Source organism: Anas acuta, chromosome 7 (genome assembly GCF_963932015.1).
Source record: "Anas acuta chromosome 7, bAnaAcu1.1, whole genome shotgun sequence".
Taxonomy (NCBI): domain Eukaryota; kingdom Metazoa; phylum Chordata; class Aves; order Anseriformes; family Anatidae; genus Anas; species Anas acuta.
Genome location: NC_088985.1, coordinates 34,505,930 through 34,521,727, shown reverse-complemented (window position 1 = coordinate 34,521,727; position 15,798 = coordinate 34,505,930).

The following is a 15,798-nucleotide window of genomic DNA, read 5'->3' as shown; positions in this document are numbered from 1 at the left end:
CGAGCTGGGCTCGCTGCTGACTCGGTCACCCCTCGGTCCCTGGTTGTACCCTGCTTGCACACCGACAGCATGTTAAGGGACAGGACAAGGTGGCGTTGGCACTTCTGGGTGTAGGGACAGCCTGGGGACCTGCCGCTGCTCGTCACCTCTGTCCCACCGCAGACCTGTCCCCTGCCCTGGAGGATAAATACTGCTCTAAAACCAGCTTCCTTCCCCACTTTCAAGGCTGGAATTGAAATTACATGAGGGACCAAAAGCTGAGCCTTTATGAAGACTTTATGAAGACAGAAGGTTTTGTCACTTTTGTGTTTTTATTGTTCTGAGGCAATAGGAGTCCTGCCCGAGGCTGTGCAGGGAGAGAGGAGGCAAAGCGAGGATCCTGCTCCCGGGGCAGCAGGTATAGGCAATAAGCAATAACTAATATGGGCGATAAGCGTGACATGAGAGGATTTCACACCCACTGAGAAATGCGTAGCAGGTTCCCGTGTCAATAGGAGCAGTACCAGTGGCAGCTAGCAGCGATGTGCTCGGGCTCATCGCAAATCCTTTATCAAGTGACTGAGGCCGGGGGAAGGCATCACAGCCATCCCCGACTTTTATTAAAAGAAAGCAAACTAATAAACAGGAAGGAGCTGCATGTGGAGAGACCACAGTTGATGGAATGAAATGGGAATAAAGGTTAAAGGATGGTTAGCAAATTTAAATGTGAGTGCTTCCAGACTCTCTTGGAAGCGGATGAAAGACTCTGATCTCCTCCAGGCTATTCTGAGAGGTTTTGGTTCAGGGCTGAGAAGAGCATTATGTAAAATATGCTTTCCTGCAACAGTTCCACTGTTTCACCGTTTCCTGACCTTGAAAATCAGAATAATTTAACTATTTCAATGGGTTTGCCATAGTGACGTCTACTGATAACTTGGAGCTAAGAGCTTGCCCACACTTAAAGCTTGTCAGCATGGCTCTCTCACTAGCAATTCTAGCTTTTACCAGCAAATGCTTTTAATGGCAGAGACGTGTCAGACATGTAGTAGTACATCGAGTCGTTTGTGTGAACAGAAGTGCTGTCTCAGTGCTTGAGGTGTAGCAGAGGAAGGTATGCTCATACAGGACAGAGAAAAACCCCATGCCTCTGTTCCTCATATGCTCAGAAATACAATATCAGTGTCTAAACACCTGTGATCCAGGCCTTTTTTTTTTTTTTTTTTTTTTTTTTTTTTTCATGTTGCCAAAATTTCAAAATTTTGTTGCCAATATTTTTTTTTTTTCTTTTTAAATACTTGACTTGAGAGAAAGTCCTCGCTGTTGTGTGGCACCTTTCTGTGTGAAACTTCTGTATTCTGTGTCACCTCAATTCACCACGAGTGTCAAGTTTTACCAGTCAGTGATGGAGGATGTGCCCACAGAGCATGGTGAGGAGCAAGTCTAAATGGCAAAGCCATTGGTGGGACACAGAAGTGCTTGGATTAGGCACAGGACTCAGATCTCAAACTGGTATTTATATTCTTACTCGTCCTAGTCTATTGTATACGGATAAGAGATTTCCACTTCATACACACATTACTTACAGCTCATTTTAACCTGAGAAAAGTTGACTCCTTTAACTTGACTGATCTTATTTCCCCCAACTGCATTACATCAGAAAATTATACATGTGGATCGTGGAAGTGATTGTGGGATGAGCCCTGTGTATGCTCTCCTGCTTTTTCAGAAATTGGCGACTACCACAGAAAACAAGTTCAAGGACAATAGCTATGAAACCTTCCTTCCTGGCTTCTGGGGAGTGATTCTCTGGGATCTCATAGAACTCGTGAGTGAGACTGGGTTGCATATGAAATCAAATAAATAAGTGGGCATTTTACCTTGTCTTTTAAGATATTTTCTCTTGTATGTACAGATTTCCTGTGGGCTACAGATTTCCTGAGAGCTAGTAATAGTTCTCTCTCTTCCTTCTTTCTCTCTCTGTTTTAGTTTTGACTACCAGAATTTGTAGATAAGTCAGGAGTATTTCATCAAGTGTTACAGTGAGCCATAACATTTTTTTTTCCCTTCTTTTTTTCTTCTCCCTCCTCCTCTCCCCCCCCAGCTGGACAATAGAGATTTGGAAAAGAACAAAACAAAACAAAACAAAAACAAACAAGCAAAATAAAAGCAACCAAAACCAAAACAACACATCATTACATGCCTACAGACTTTTCTGTGCAGGAGGATGTGGTAATGCCAACTCTGCTCATTAAAATATCTATTGATTTATTTAACAGATATACTAAAAGCACTGGCTATAACAGAGCATCTACAGATTCCTTGGCAGACAGTGCTCCCAAGCATTTACCTTCCTTGGCACCAGAAGGCATGTTCAGAAACTTCCTATGTTCAAGATTTTATGATCACAAAACCCTCTGCAGATATCTCTGAGTGATGAACTGCTTGCATGTATCTGCTGTACAAAGGCATGCTTTTAAATGCAGTGATAAGCTGGAGAACTGTCCAAGCCATACACTGCATAGCCAGGAGCCCCACTTAGAAGATATTTTTGCTTTATTGGAGATTTCTCCTTGGCCTTCTGATGTGTACAAGAAAGTAATTCTCCTGGTTGGGAAAATAGGTAGTTCTTTGGCAGTTCACCCTATGTGTAGCTTTCCAAATTTTAGATTAGAGTGTAACTAAGCATTCGCTTGAAATGAAAAGTCTCATCTGGGCTCACACTTCATCAAAAAAAAGGAGCTAGTCCAATGGGATTTTTAATTTCAACTCCACCTGTAATTTTATCTGCAAATCTAAAACTCATGAGTAATGAAATGGGAAAATCATAAAATGCCTACAGCTTTTCAAGCTTCAGCCTGTGATTTTCCAGCACCATCTGACTTTTGTTTATTCTCACATCACTTTTCGTGAGAGCTACTTGAACCCTCAAAGAATTTCCAGAAGTGTCAGAAAAAGTCTCGTGCTTGAGTGAGGGTTCATATTGAAGGAGACACAGGGGCAAGAGCTCTAATGGAAACTTCAAATCTGAGACACCTCCTACAAGTATCACCTCCAACTGGACTTTCCCTGTAGCTTCTGTCCCTCCACCACTTGAATGCAGGCTGCAGCCAACTGGAGAACCTGAAATGAAGACTACAGCCAGTTTATATGATAGAGCTATTACATTTCTCATCATTCTGTATAAAGTTAGTCCTCTTCAGTTAAACAGATTCTCTTCTTGTCTTGGTCATCATCTTTGTAGTTAGCTATGGTATTTTATAACAATGATCATCTAGGGTTGAAGTCAGGCAATAGCTTTTAGAAGGAGAAAGTTTATCTCCTATTGGATCACTGTAAAAGAACAAATAAGCACCCAGGCATGCAAGGCCAAATGTTCAGAAAGGAACTGTTTGTTTGAAAGCTTGCCCTTTTTCTCCTGCTTGGTCAGTTTGTCTAAGGGAAGTACTTTTCCTTGCCAGACTTGCCTTAGCCACCCCTGAAATTCTGCACAGAAGTCACAGACCAGCAGTTTGGATTCCCTGTCAGGAAGTGCTCATAGACAATTTTTGAAGAGCTGGAATGCCAGCCATAAACATGAATTATCTGTAGGTCTCGTGGACTTGGATGGGAGCTGATCTGGGTGTTTTGGCTACAGACACTCAAGGCCATTTCTTGGCAGTGTTACAGGAACAATATTTATACAAGGATGAAGCACGACTTTGTCAAAGCATTTGCACAAATTAAAAACTTTGTTTTTCTTTGCTCTTATTTATAATAGTACTCTAAAACAAAACAAAACAAAACAAAGCCACAACAACCCATAGTTGTTTTCCCAATGAAGGAATTTTAATTGGTTTTCATGGCAGGACTCGGTGACACTGTAGGTCCTTTCTCATGAGCACTGGGCCTGCGTTTCCTTCTTCTTCAGGCCCAGGGGAAGTAACCTGTTGCAATTTTTATCAGAGGAAAAGCAGCACTAAAGAGAGGTCAATCCTGAGACCTAGAATGCTTCATTGCTTTGCTCTAGCTACTTAGACAGCTTCCTTTTCATCTCCGTGTTAGTGCAGTCCTTTGTACAATTTTTCAGAGCCATGGCTGAAGATACTCCATGGATAGACACCAAAGATAAGCTCTTTGGCATCACCCTCTCAGTGGCTAGGTCAACTCACTGAAGATCTTACTCAAATATTTATACAGCTCTGATGGGCAGGATGTGAATATATCCGAGTGTAATTAAGTAGTGTGGTTCTAGTCCAGCCTTTTCACCACTACAGGAGCCTGCTGCAATAGCTATTCATTTAATCTTTCCTCTTGAATATTGAAATAGAAATGCTTTTAAATGCTTAGGCATCACCTCTTGTGAAATGTGGGAATGAGGAGGAAGAGGAAAAAATGTTTTCCTCTTATTGAGAATTCTGTACCGGTAGCAAGAAACAGAGGCTTTAATATAGGGAATTTATGCTGAGCAATCTGTCTTAGCTGAGCTGTAGAACAAGCTGTTTTTCACCCATAATATGAAACAAATTCATTTTTGGCTTCAGGCTGCTTCTTGAATGCATGATAATGCAGACAAGGATTTCTTGAATTTTAACTTCAACTTTAAAAGAAAAAGGAAATGTCTGTATTTAAAATCTGTGGTCACATATGGACCCCGGTAAGGTCTGTTGTTGTTGAATACTTTGCTGGCAGCTGCTCAATACCTGGGAGATACACTCTATGCACCGAAGAACAGAAGAATAACAATGAACTGCTAAGTTAACTCTCATGATTGTGCTAGAAATGAGCACAAGAGAGAGATATTACATAGCTCTCTGAAATGAATGATCTCAAAGATCTCTCACTCTGAGAAATGGATTTGTATACCTGCATAGACTCATAATGGGTGAAAATAAGATTTTGTTTTCAGATGTCTTGGTAGCTGATTAGAGCTATTTAGAAAATAGCAGTTTCATTTTGTAGGCAAACGTTGGAATTCCGTTATTTCTTCTCACTTCAAACTGGAATAAAAAGTTAACATTTTCTGATGGAAACTAGTAAGTGTACTAAAAATTGATATGTCATATTGGCTTGCTGCTGCAAAACTGCAGTTCTCCATGCCTGTCTTAGCAAGGGCTGTAACTGCTGCATTACACACAGCTGTAACTGTGTCCTGCAGCTTGCTTTTCTCATACATTAACAGCATTTTAAGAGAATTTTCCATGAATACTGTTGAGTCTGCTGGTATTTAAAGCCCTTGTGCCATGGTATCCCGTGCAAGAACAAGCTGTTTGGTAAAGCAGGCAGATGTTCCTTGTTTCTGCCCCAGCAGTGTCTGTGGGATATGATATGCAGTCAGCTTCATGCTGATGTTTTATTAGTGAAAAAGCATATTTCTAGGAGCCTCGGGTGTCTACTTTCTAATCCCAGCCTCATTCCCTTGTTCAAAAGACAGCTCTCTCTGCATTTGCAAGCAAGTGATCTCACCGCTTAAATTCTACCTTGCTCTTGCAATGAAGCAGTAGCAGAAATGGTGAGAAATGTTAGGGAATAATGTCTGATAAAGACAAGGGTGAAACAGGTCCCAGAAAGCCCATTTTGCTTCGGAGCCCTTTTACGTGAAAAGCTTCATGCATTTGTTCTTGCTGACAGAGTTAGAAATGTATGAGGCTGTCAAAAACAAACTCAGAAGCAATGTTATGTCTGTCACCATGTTGGTGGAGTTTAGATATGACTGAGAAAAAGAATTTGTTTCCTTGGTAGCAGAAAATTGCTTATTTTACAAGGTGCCATGGAGAGTGTTATCTACTTGGGATTTATGGAGTAGAGGCTTTAATAATGCATTTCAGCAGGAAAGGAATATTTGTTTTATGACACACTTTCCAGTGTGGTGGTTGGCTTTTAGACATACTGTGTCTTGAAAATTGATAATGCACGTATCAGAGAGCTGGGAAGTCACTTGCCACAAGGGCAGGCAGGATTCATGGAGCCAGAGCTCAAACTGACTGGGTAGATCCCAAAGCTTAGGGCGCCCTGGTTGGTGGACATCCTGGTGGGACAACATCAGAAGTGGAGCACGAGCACATGCATCAAATGCAGTTCATTATTTTGGACAGCATCTCCTGGTGTGGAAATGCCATTAGCAAGAGTGGTGGTGTTTAAGCCATTAAAAGATATTCTTGTATGGTAATATCAGGATCTGGTCCTGTGGAACATTGCTTGTTGACATCTGAAAATAATGATGAGATAGCAAAAGACTGAACCAAATTCAACGAGGATAAGAACAGGGCTACTGCTTTCTTATTAAAGTCAGAAGATTGGAAAACATGATATAATTTACAGTTATTTGGCATGCAGCAGCTCTGTCAGCTGAGTGGAACTGACACACCAGGCTGGGCAGGGAGGAAGGCACATCGCGTGACAAACAGCTAACAGGAGGATAATATCAAGTAGGTGCTGAGAGTTATTTGTTGCTTAATGAAGAGCCTCTTGAGGTTGAAAATTTACAGTCCTTTCACAGTTCAATTTTGTCAGAGTACAGAATAAAAATAACCATTGACTAGACCGTGGAGATGTTTCAATGCACAGAGGAAGTAGAGCAGACCTTGCAGACCCAAGGCACAAAATTATATTGACAAGGGAAGGCAGACCCAGAGAACGAGCCAGCAAAGGCCAGCTAGGGCATAAAATGGGGTGGTAATTAGGCCACTAATTAGATTCTTAAGGAAGGAAGAATGTTTTTCAGTAGAAAAAGGAAGAAAAAATTTCCCAGCACACTGTCAGTCAGGCATGCCATTTTCCCCTGGACCAATCTGCCTCATGATTTCTACCACAAGCCAAGTGTTGGTGGAGATGAGAAGAGGTCTGAGAAGCTGGCACTGAGGTGTGTGGACTTTGTGCCAGCAATAGGCACATATTCACTGCAGAAAATATGAAGTTCAGATCAAAAACTGCTGTGACTCCTCCACCCTCCTTGAGGGAAGGGGCCTGGTCAAACTGTCAGAAACAAAACTAGGTTTTGGTGAGCAAGGGCTATGGATGGAGGTGTTCAAGGTAGGAATTCCCCTTGGCAAGCCAGAATGCAATGCTATCTTGTAGGTGATCTCAGTGAGGTAAATTACAAATGCTGAGAATGTTCCCTGTAGAAAAGCAGGTCTCCAGTGAGTTCAAGAAGCTGAATTTATGTCCTACAAACACCTGAACTTGATTTTCTGAGATAGTAGGAGTCCCTGCAGAATCACACAATATTTGACCTGTGCTTGGAGTCATCCTGACCCCCTTCCACTTGGTCAAGTTTATAAATCACACTCATTTCATTATATTTTTCATTTTCTAAGCTGGGAGATCAATAGTCTAGTCACACACAAATATAATCCAAATCCTCTCTCCATACTATTTTAGTTCTTATCACAAAAATGGCTCACTCTGAAAAGAACTTTTACAAAAGATTGTTGATTCTGCCAGAACGGATGAAAGCTAAATCTGTAATATGAAGAGAAGAGAGAATTCAAATAGTAAGGAAAAAGTGAAGGCACCTGGGACACAAAATAAATGTGTCATTTTAGCTGTGGCTCTTTCACCTCTGTTTTATTGTGTTCATGTTCTTATTATATGAAATAACATTTCAGATTTAAAATAAGCATAATACCTGAAATGGCAGAAGGACAAGAAAAGCTATTCAGAACCTTAAAAGTAAAGTTAATATTATTTAGAAAATACGTAGTGGAGCAGTGTTTTCAAGGTACATATGCAAATGGTGTGGGTGGCGGTGCTGGAAATGCAGTTATGATCAACCGGTTGGGCTGAGCCTCTCCCTGTGTCTGGGACCATCTCATCATGTCCCATATCAAGTGCAACCTTAGGAGTGTTTACCATCCCATCTCCTCCCAGCTCTATATCCCACCCACGGGGTGTCACTGGGGTTTGCTCGTCTCAGGGCAGGAAGCGGCAGAAAGGAGTATTTTGGTGAACACTTGCCAAAATACCCTCTGTGAACAATGGGAGCAATGATATTATGGATGTCCACTGGAAAGCGGAGACAACCTTCAACTCCATGGAAAAAGGTTCCCTACAGAAAAGTTGAAGACTGATCAGTGGAGCTTGTTTCTTCCTGACAATTTGGCTACTTTGGTCAGAGACTGTATCCAAATACTCTAAGATCATATTAAGGCCAATTAGGGCCACTAATACTTGTCCTCATGCCTTTTTTTTTTCTTTCTTTTTTTTTTTTTTTTTTCCTAGTATAAGAGCCCTTTTCTGGCCTTTTCTGGGAAACTCTGATAGAGAGAGGTGGCATCTGGAGCAGCTAATAACCAAGCTGCATCCCCCAGCTGCATCTCCCAGTTGCAGCGTGTGTAAGATGGTGTTGGCCCAAAAAGTTGACCAGAGGTCACGTTTTCTTCTTGTCTAGAGCAGAAAGCACCAGGAGCTGTGGCTCAGCCGGTGGCCGGTTGGAGAGGAAACCAACTCACCGCGTGTCCCGCAGCAGCAGCTGCCGAGACCGACAGCAGCCCGGCGGTGGGAAGTCTCCAGCCGTGCTGTGGGGACATGGTGTGCGCTCGCTTCTTTGGACAGCCCCAGCGGAAAGGACAGGACGGCTCTTTGTGTTGCTTTGTGTTGGCAACACCGCGCTTTTGTGTGGCTGCAGGCTCTGGAGGCTGGGTAAACAGCTGAGCACACAGCTAGCCACTTCTGAAAAAAAAAAAAACAAACAAACAGGGATAAACCCAGATTCTGCTGCAAAAGTGGAAATGAGGAAGAGGAGCGCCTGATCTTGGCAGGACGTGCCCAGGGCACTGCTCCAGCCGTGGGTGGAACTCCCCATCTCCGACAGCCCGGTGCGAGCAGGCAGCATCCTGCTGCAGCCCCGGAGGAAGCCCTCGCTATGACAACAGGAAAGGGCTGACAAACATGAACTGTTGGAGAGGAAAGCAAATATTGCAACTCGGGACGGAAATGGCGATATTTCAATCAATGCTGTCACATCAGCGACGGATCGGTGTTGTTTCCTTGAAAGAAGTGAAAGATAGAGCGGAGCGGAGAGTTTTATCTTGCAGCACAACTCCCTCCTTCAAGAAATGTGCACAGAGTGCAGAGCGAGTTCGCAATGCCCTGGTGACTGCAGAGTGCCCCGCGAAGTTCAGCGTCAATACTTCTCGGCTACTTGCAGGTTGTAATTGACAGTGGCAGTTTAATTAAACAAAAACAGCAAGGCACTTTCTTGCTAAAAGGGCAGGCCATAATCATTTTCTAGAAATGGACTCCTAGAGCTTTCGCTGAGGATAAGCACTTGCAGCACTTGCAAATTCTGATAAGTGAGTTCAAGCCTTCATTGTTACCTTGCCTTTTTTTATACTGCAAAATTGTTGGGAGGAATAAAAAGATCCAGAAATATTTATTACTCTACCTAGGGGTTTCATTGCTTTCTACTTTGCGGTGCTTTGTCATATTACCAGTAGTCACTGTGCACACATTTAATAAATACTTAGTGTTACAAAGATAACACTCTCATCACTTTAATGACTTTGCACTAGTGCAAATGCAAATGAATATTAATAAAGTTAGCTGTAACCATGGCACAGTAAAAAATGATTATTTTCTTTTACAGATCAGCATAGTCTGTTTTACTAAAAATATCTGCTCAGCCCCAGTTCTTCCCCGAGGTGGTTCTGCTGCCTATCAGCACTGCTGTGACTGAATGAAGACACCATATGTGCATTTCTCTGCCAGCAGGTATATGGGTCTTCGGGGGTTCTGCAGGAATCCCAGCATACGGGTCAGACTGACATTTCTTTTTTGATCCAGAAGAGAAATAACAATGGTTCTACAGCAGCCAACGGTGCTAAAGCAGCCTTTCTAGACGGTTCTGCATCGTCTCACCCAAGCAGCTTTCCATATCCTTTCTGATTGTTCTTCCCTACTGTTTGCATGCCAGCAGAGCTGCCTGACCTACCTGAGCTGCTGCCAGGACATGGCACAGCAGCTTCATCACGGCTTGGCCAGGGCTGCACACGATTTTGGTCTTGCACTGTAAGATAAAGAAAAGCCGGGGTCATGTCTGGGGACAGCCTCACACCCAGGGAGCCGCGAGCTTCCAGGAAGGCTCAGACATCCTGTCTGCGGGTGATCTGTGAGGGCACAGCCAGTTCAGGCGGCGTGGGATGTGTCCGACCGGCCGCACGTCTCCGGCCCAGCTGCACAAGGCACGAGCAGTTGGTCTGGCATGGCCCAGAGGCACTGGGCTGGCTCTAAAGGGTCTGTTCATTTGATCTCTGTTACTGCAGGAGACACATCTATGATTTTTAGAGGTCTCCATGCTTGGTATGAATCACTGTAAGCTGTGGACAAGGGGAAAAAAATCCTGCAGTTGCAACCTACCAGAAAATAAATCTTTGTGGAAGCAAATGTATTGTAGCACTCATTTATTAAATGAGTAAAATGAGAGTTTGCTCCTTCTTACATTACGCAATTTCAATTTTATTTTTTATTTTTTAATAGTCACCACCAAATGATCAAATACAGAGATTTTTGCATCCCTCCATATTTCCCAAACCTTTTTCTTTGTTCATATGAAGGTTGAATTTGAGATTGAGAGCACATGGAACTGAGAACCAAATTTTTTTTTTTTTTTTTTAATTTTTCTCCAGTATATGCTGTGCTGACCTAAAAACAGCTATAGAAGCAATTAATACCAAGTAGTAGTATCTTCCACAACAGAGAGAATAATCTATTCTGAACAAAGAGCTCTCAAGCACATGGTGCTTTCTTAGTCTAAAATGAGAGTTAAGCCAAAGTGCTGAAAGTGCAGTCAGAAGGAATAAAGATATTGCAATTTTTCAAATACTAAGAATGAATATCTTAAATTCAAAAACCAAGAGCTTATGTAAGCTTAAGCCTTGCGATTTTTATGTCTACAAAATTGATAATTCTAAGTTATTGTCCTTACTACACAGAACTCTCACATTGCTCATTTGCTTTTATGGTCGGTGGATGTTTTTACACACTAAGGCATAAATTTAATAGAATAAACAGTAGTGTAAAATACTACAAATAGCAACTGTACAGCAGCCAAGCATTGGATCTCATAGTGAACTTAACTTTAGAGTTTTCTGGTTGAACAGATGGCAAATGTCAAGCATGATGTTGCATTAATGTAGCTTCCTTCAGTGCAGTCTTTTGATGGAGGGAAGCTTGAGGTCAGATTCTGAGAAAATCTGCATTGACTGTGCCACTACATTATCCAAAACACTCACTGTGATAATAATACCTTGACAAAGACCATATTCACGTGGATATGCAACTCATCTCAGATATTTGGGCTTGGCTTTCCAGTTTGGTGTAGTGTGTCTGGGATTTACAATGGGATGGAGAATATCAGCAAACTGCTGGTGCCAGATGTTATGAGAGATTCAAAATGAAGGAGACTTGATTGAACTTGTTCGCCTAGAATAATATAGTTCTCTATTTTCACTCATAGATATAAAGAAATTAGTAAGAAAATGTGGTGTATCATTGTGGGCTCTTGTACTAATTTAATGACCTCTGAAGCATTTAATGAATAGTGCAAGAGTTTTACCTAGCTCTCAACATAGCCTTGTTTTGGCACCATTATGACGGTGTTACTAGCCTTGGGTATAAAGGAAATGTAGTTGTATTTTACAGGACAATGTAGGTTCCAGAATGTTCGTTCACCTCTCTACATTGGCATTACTAATCTGTCTTTCTGCACCACTCTGATTTACCACAGTCCATAAAATGCACACTAAGACCTCTCACTACTATTTATGTCACTGTCATTTTTCTTTATTTTGTCCTGCTGTTATGCTTTCAAGCAGTCAGAAGCTGGCAGCCACTGTCTTAAGGATAAAAATGAATTGACTAAATTAATAATGGCCACAGGGTACTGAGACAACCAGAGGTGTGGAGAAAGGTGGCCAGGTTCCCAAACAGTGTTATTAAATATAGCAATATAACCTTGGTGAGTCAATACAGCATCAATTGCCCACAACTAACACAATAATTTTACCATCCAGAAACACTCCAGGGAAATAAACATATCTCAAGATTGCCAGGAAAGCCAAATCATTAATGAACAGAATGATGATGAAATGCAGAAAGTCTTGGTTCTTGAGCAAAGCACATTAGTTTCGGGGACATGAAGCTCATTTGTAATGTGAATTTAATTCATATAATCAACACAAAGACTCTGAACAGCAAAGAGGAGATTTTCTGAAATGAAGATTGATTTCTTTGCCAGTACTTTTATGTGAAACACGCTCACAAATTGTATTTCTGTGGCCAGGAGTGGATATTTAGATGCCTAAATATCCATTTGTGTATACCAATGGGCAGTTTGCCTCTGCAACTAGAAGAACAGCAGTAGAGTTGCAGGTTTTCCAAGTCTGAGTTCCCCAGTGGTGTTTCTCGACTCTCACTTTGAATAGAACTGGCTCGGCTTTTCTGCCCTCAATATTTCTGGATATGATTCAGAGGACATTGAAGTGCTCCATAGCACTGGTCCTAGCTCTTTGTAGAGGAGTGAGACTGTCCCTCAGTCTCATCTGCTGTGTAGTTATGCTTGACATTAATATTTCACTGCTCACTAGAAGTTCTCAAAGCTCTTTTCAAACCTAATTAAGGTTCACGTTACATTTAAGAATGAGGCAGATATCCTAATGACAGGAAAAATGAGGACAAGAGAAGAAAAGTGACTTATTCAATATCACACAGTTGCAGTCTTGAGACTGAAACACAAAGATCTCGATTCTTGGTAGTTTGCTCTAACCACTAATGAATAATAATGACTGACCATATTGAAAATTAATAGCACTTTCACCGTGCTTAGCACGTTTAAAGTGCTGTTGAAATACTAATTCATTCACCCTCGCTGATCACTGGGGGGTATGCAAGAGTTTCTTCCTGCAACTTGATCAGCTTTGCACTCGTGGAAAACCACTGAATTAATCAGATTGCTCACCAGTGGAAAGCAGAGCATGGAGATGATTGCAGGATGAGGAGTGAGAGAGGATGCTCACACTCTCTGGCTTTGTGTGTAAAACTGAAGTGTCTGATGTAGGGGTGCTTGAGCTGAGAACTTACCTCTCTTAGCATCAGCAGAGAGAAGCAGGCTCCATTAGAAGGCATTCAAAGCATCTGAGTTAGAAGCTATTTCTCTGTGCTGAGCCTCTGGAGAGCCTAACATTAGAGGTCTCAAGCTAGACATGTGAATCCTCTCCCTTAAGTGCTTATTATTATTCCCATTTTGCAGGTGGGTGAACTGGAAAAGACAGGACTGTGCTAAATTAGGTGAGATGCCTGCAGAGGAAAGGCTCCCTCCCTGCCCCCTCCCGTAAAACCCCTGGAAGTGTGTATGTGAAAAGGAATGCAAAGATGAATAAATCTCTGGAGAATATGTTTAGGCTGTAAAATACAGAGACAGTATCAAGATATCTGAAAGTGCTCTTAGAATATACGGTGAGTCACGGGCATGGCACTGTGTATTAAATGGTCAACGCTTATTCAACAAAAGTAATTTCTCATGCGAGACCACAGGAGTCACAGAAATTGGCTTTGCACCAAAGTGCCTGATTCAGCAAGATATTACCAGTGTGCAGAAGCTCTGCTGCTATGCTTCAGCTTTTAGGCACTGGGAGACAAGAAGTAACCAGTGTGAGGAGAAACCAAGAGACTCCTTACAGATCTGAGCACGGCAGTGTTTTAACTATGTGAATAGAAACTTATCGCTGAAAAATATGTAATAAGAATAGATAATATATGTATGAAATTCAGCCCTCCCATGCTATTTCTTTAGCTTGTATGAGGCAGATTGAATTTTACTTCTCTGTCTTCTGCCACCTTTAGCATTCCTCTTGAAGTCAGAATTCAGTTGCAACTACGGCAGACATTAAAAATGATAACATAAGAAAGTGTTTACCAGTTCTACCGCCGCAGGTGTACTGGAAGAAGGACTACAAATTGAAATGACTCCATAACAAAGTCTCACATGGAGTAAAAAAATAAAATAAAATAAAATAAAAAAAAAACAGGCGAGGGGAAGGGAGAAGGAAAAAAGGAATATTCATTTTTTTCCCTGAAATTAACATAAAGAATAGCACTTGAAGAAAACATTTATCAGTATGTCAGCAAGGAGGTATGTGATTTATCTTTGTAATAATGGTTTTTGTAACTTAGAAGGTAAAGAGTTGATCCAGCTTGTTATTTTTCATATGACATCTAGGAAGTCAAATGATTTTATTTGTGTTTCTAAAACGAAAGCTAATCTAGCATAAGTGTGCCTGGCAATGCATCACCCCACAGCTGGACAAGGTCAGGGCCCATCGTCTGGTCCTGAGGGAAGGAAGCCTGGCAAGAGCCATCGTTGCACAACTGAACTCTCTTCTCCTAAAAGAGGGCTGATCTCATGCGTTGACCTCATCAGTGACTTCATGCCTATGGGAACAGCCCCTGACCTTGTTGTTCCCTGAAGCAGGCACCCTCAGGGAATGCTAGCTCCCGAGGCTAAAAGCAGAGCCTGCAAAAGCTTGAGTGCAAGTCTGGCTTCAGATTTTGGCCCCTCTACCCTCAGAGTGGCTGGGTAACAACTCCTTAAAAGGTTAAAGGGACCCCTGGAGAACCTCTTGGATCCTCTCTTATACAGGTATGGGGTTTTCTCCTCATACGTAGGATTTCTGTTTCAACAAAAGGCCAGTCCATACAGCAAACATTCACCCCATGTACTTTATATTAACAAACCAGCATTGGTAATTGAAATATTTACACATAATGGCTGAAAGAAACATCCCTTCCCTTCCCTTCCCTTCCCTTCCCTTCCCTTCCCTTCCCTTCCCTTCCCTTCCCTTCCCTTCCCTTCCCTTCCCTTCCCTTCCCTTCCCTTCCCTTCCCTTCCCTTCCCTTCCCTTCCCTTCCCTTCCCTTCCCTTCCCTTCCCTTCCCTTCCCTTCCCTTCCCTTCCCTTCCCTTCCCTTCCCTTCCCTTCCCTTCCCTTCCCTTCCCTTCCCTTCCCTTCCCTTCCCTTCCCTTCCCTTCCCTTCCCTTCCCTTCCCTTCCCTTCCCTTCCCTTCCCTTCCCTTCCCTTCCCTTCCCTTCCCTTCCCTTCCCTTCCCTTCCCTTCCCTTCCCTTCCCTTCCCTTCCCTTCCCTGTTAGAGCGCATTCTTGATCTTCTTTATCAGATAAAGGAAGAAGAATAAATGACATGAAAAGAGAAACCCTGTGCAGGGGAGTGCACACAAAATGTCCCAGTGACCTACAACCCCTTACCACAGGCACAGCGTTGAAATAAGTGACCATACAGCATATATCCAGAAAAGTGACTTTTTAAATGTATGACACAGAGGGGTGAAGATTGCTCAGTAGCAGAAATTAAACACCTCCGAGGGCAACACTCTTCCATCCTTTTTCAGAGGAGCAGAGCTGCCATTAACTTCAGAGGCAGCAGTGTGTCCTTTGAACCAGGAGCTACATGCAACTGGTGCCAGAGAAGCCACCGGAGAGTTTTAGTAGAGATCTGCGGTGTCTTGGAGCATCTTTCCCCGTATAGTCTGGCTTAATTTCCCGAAGTTAATTCCAAAGTTAATATAATCAAAGCTCATGATGTGTTACAGATTGCCAAAGATTTTTTTTCTCTGCGTTAATACAAATAATTCAAATAAGAGACTGAACCAACCTAACGCCAAGCCCCTTGGTTGCTGGCTCGCGTGGTTGTTCCACAGCTGCAAAGAGCCCTTGGTTGGTGTTGAGAGAGTTATTGGAGGAGCAGTGTGAAACCCCCTGGCCATCAGCACACGTGAGCTATTTCTGCTGCCAATCTGAACCCATCTTCATTTGTCTTTTAACTCATAACTCCTC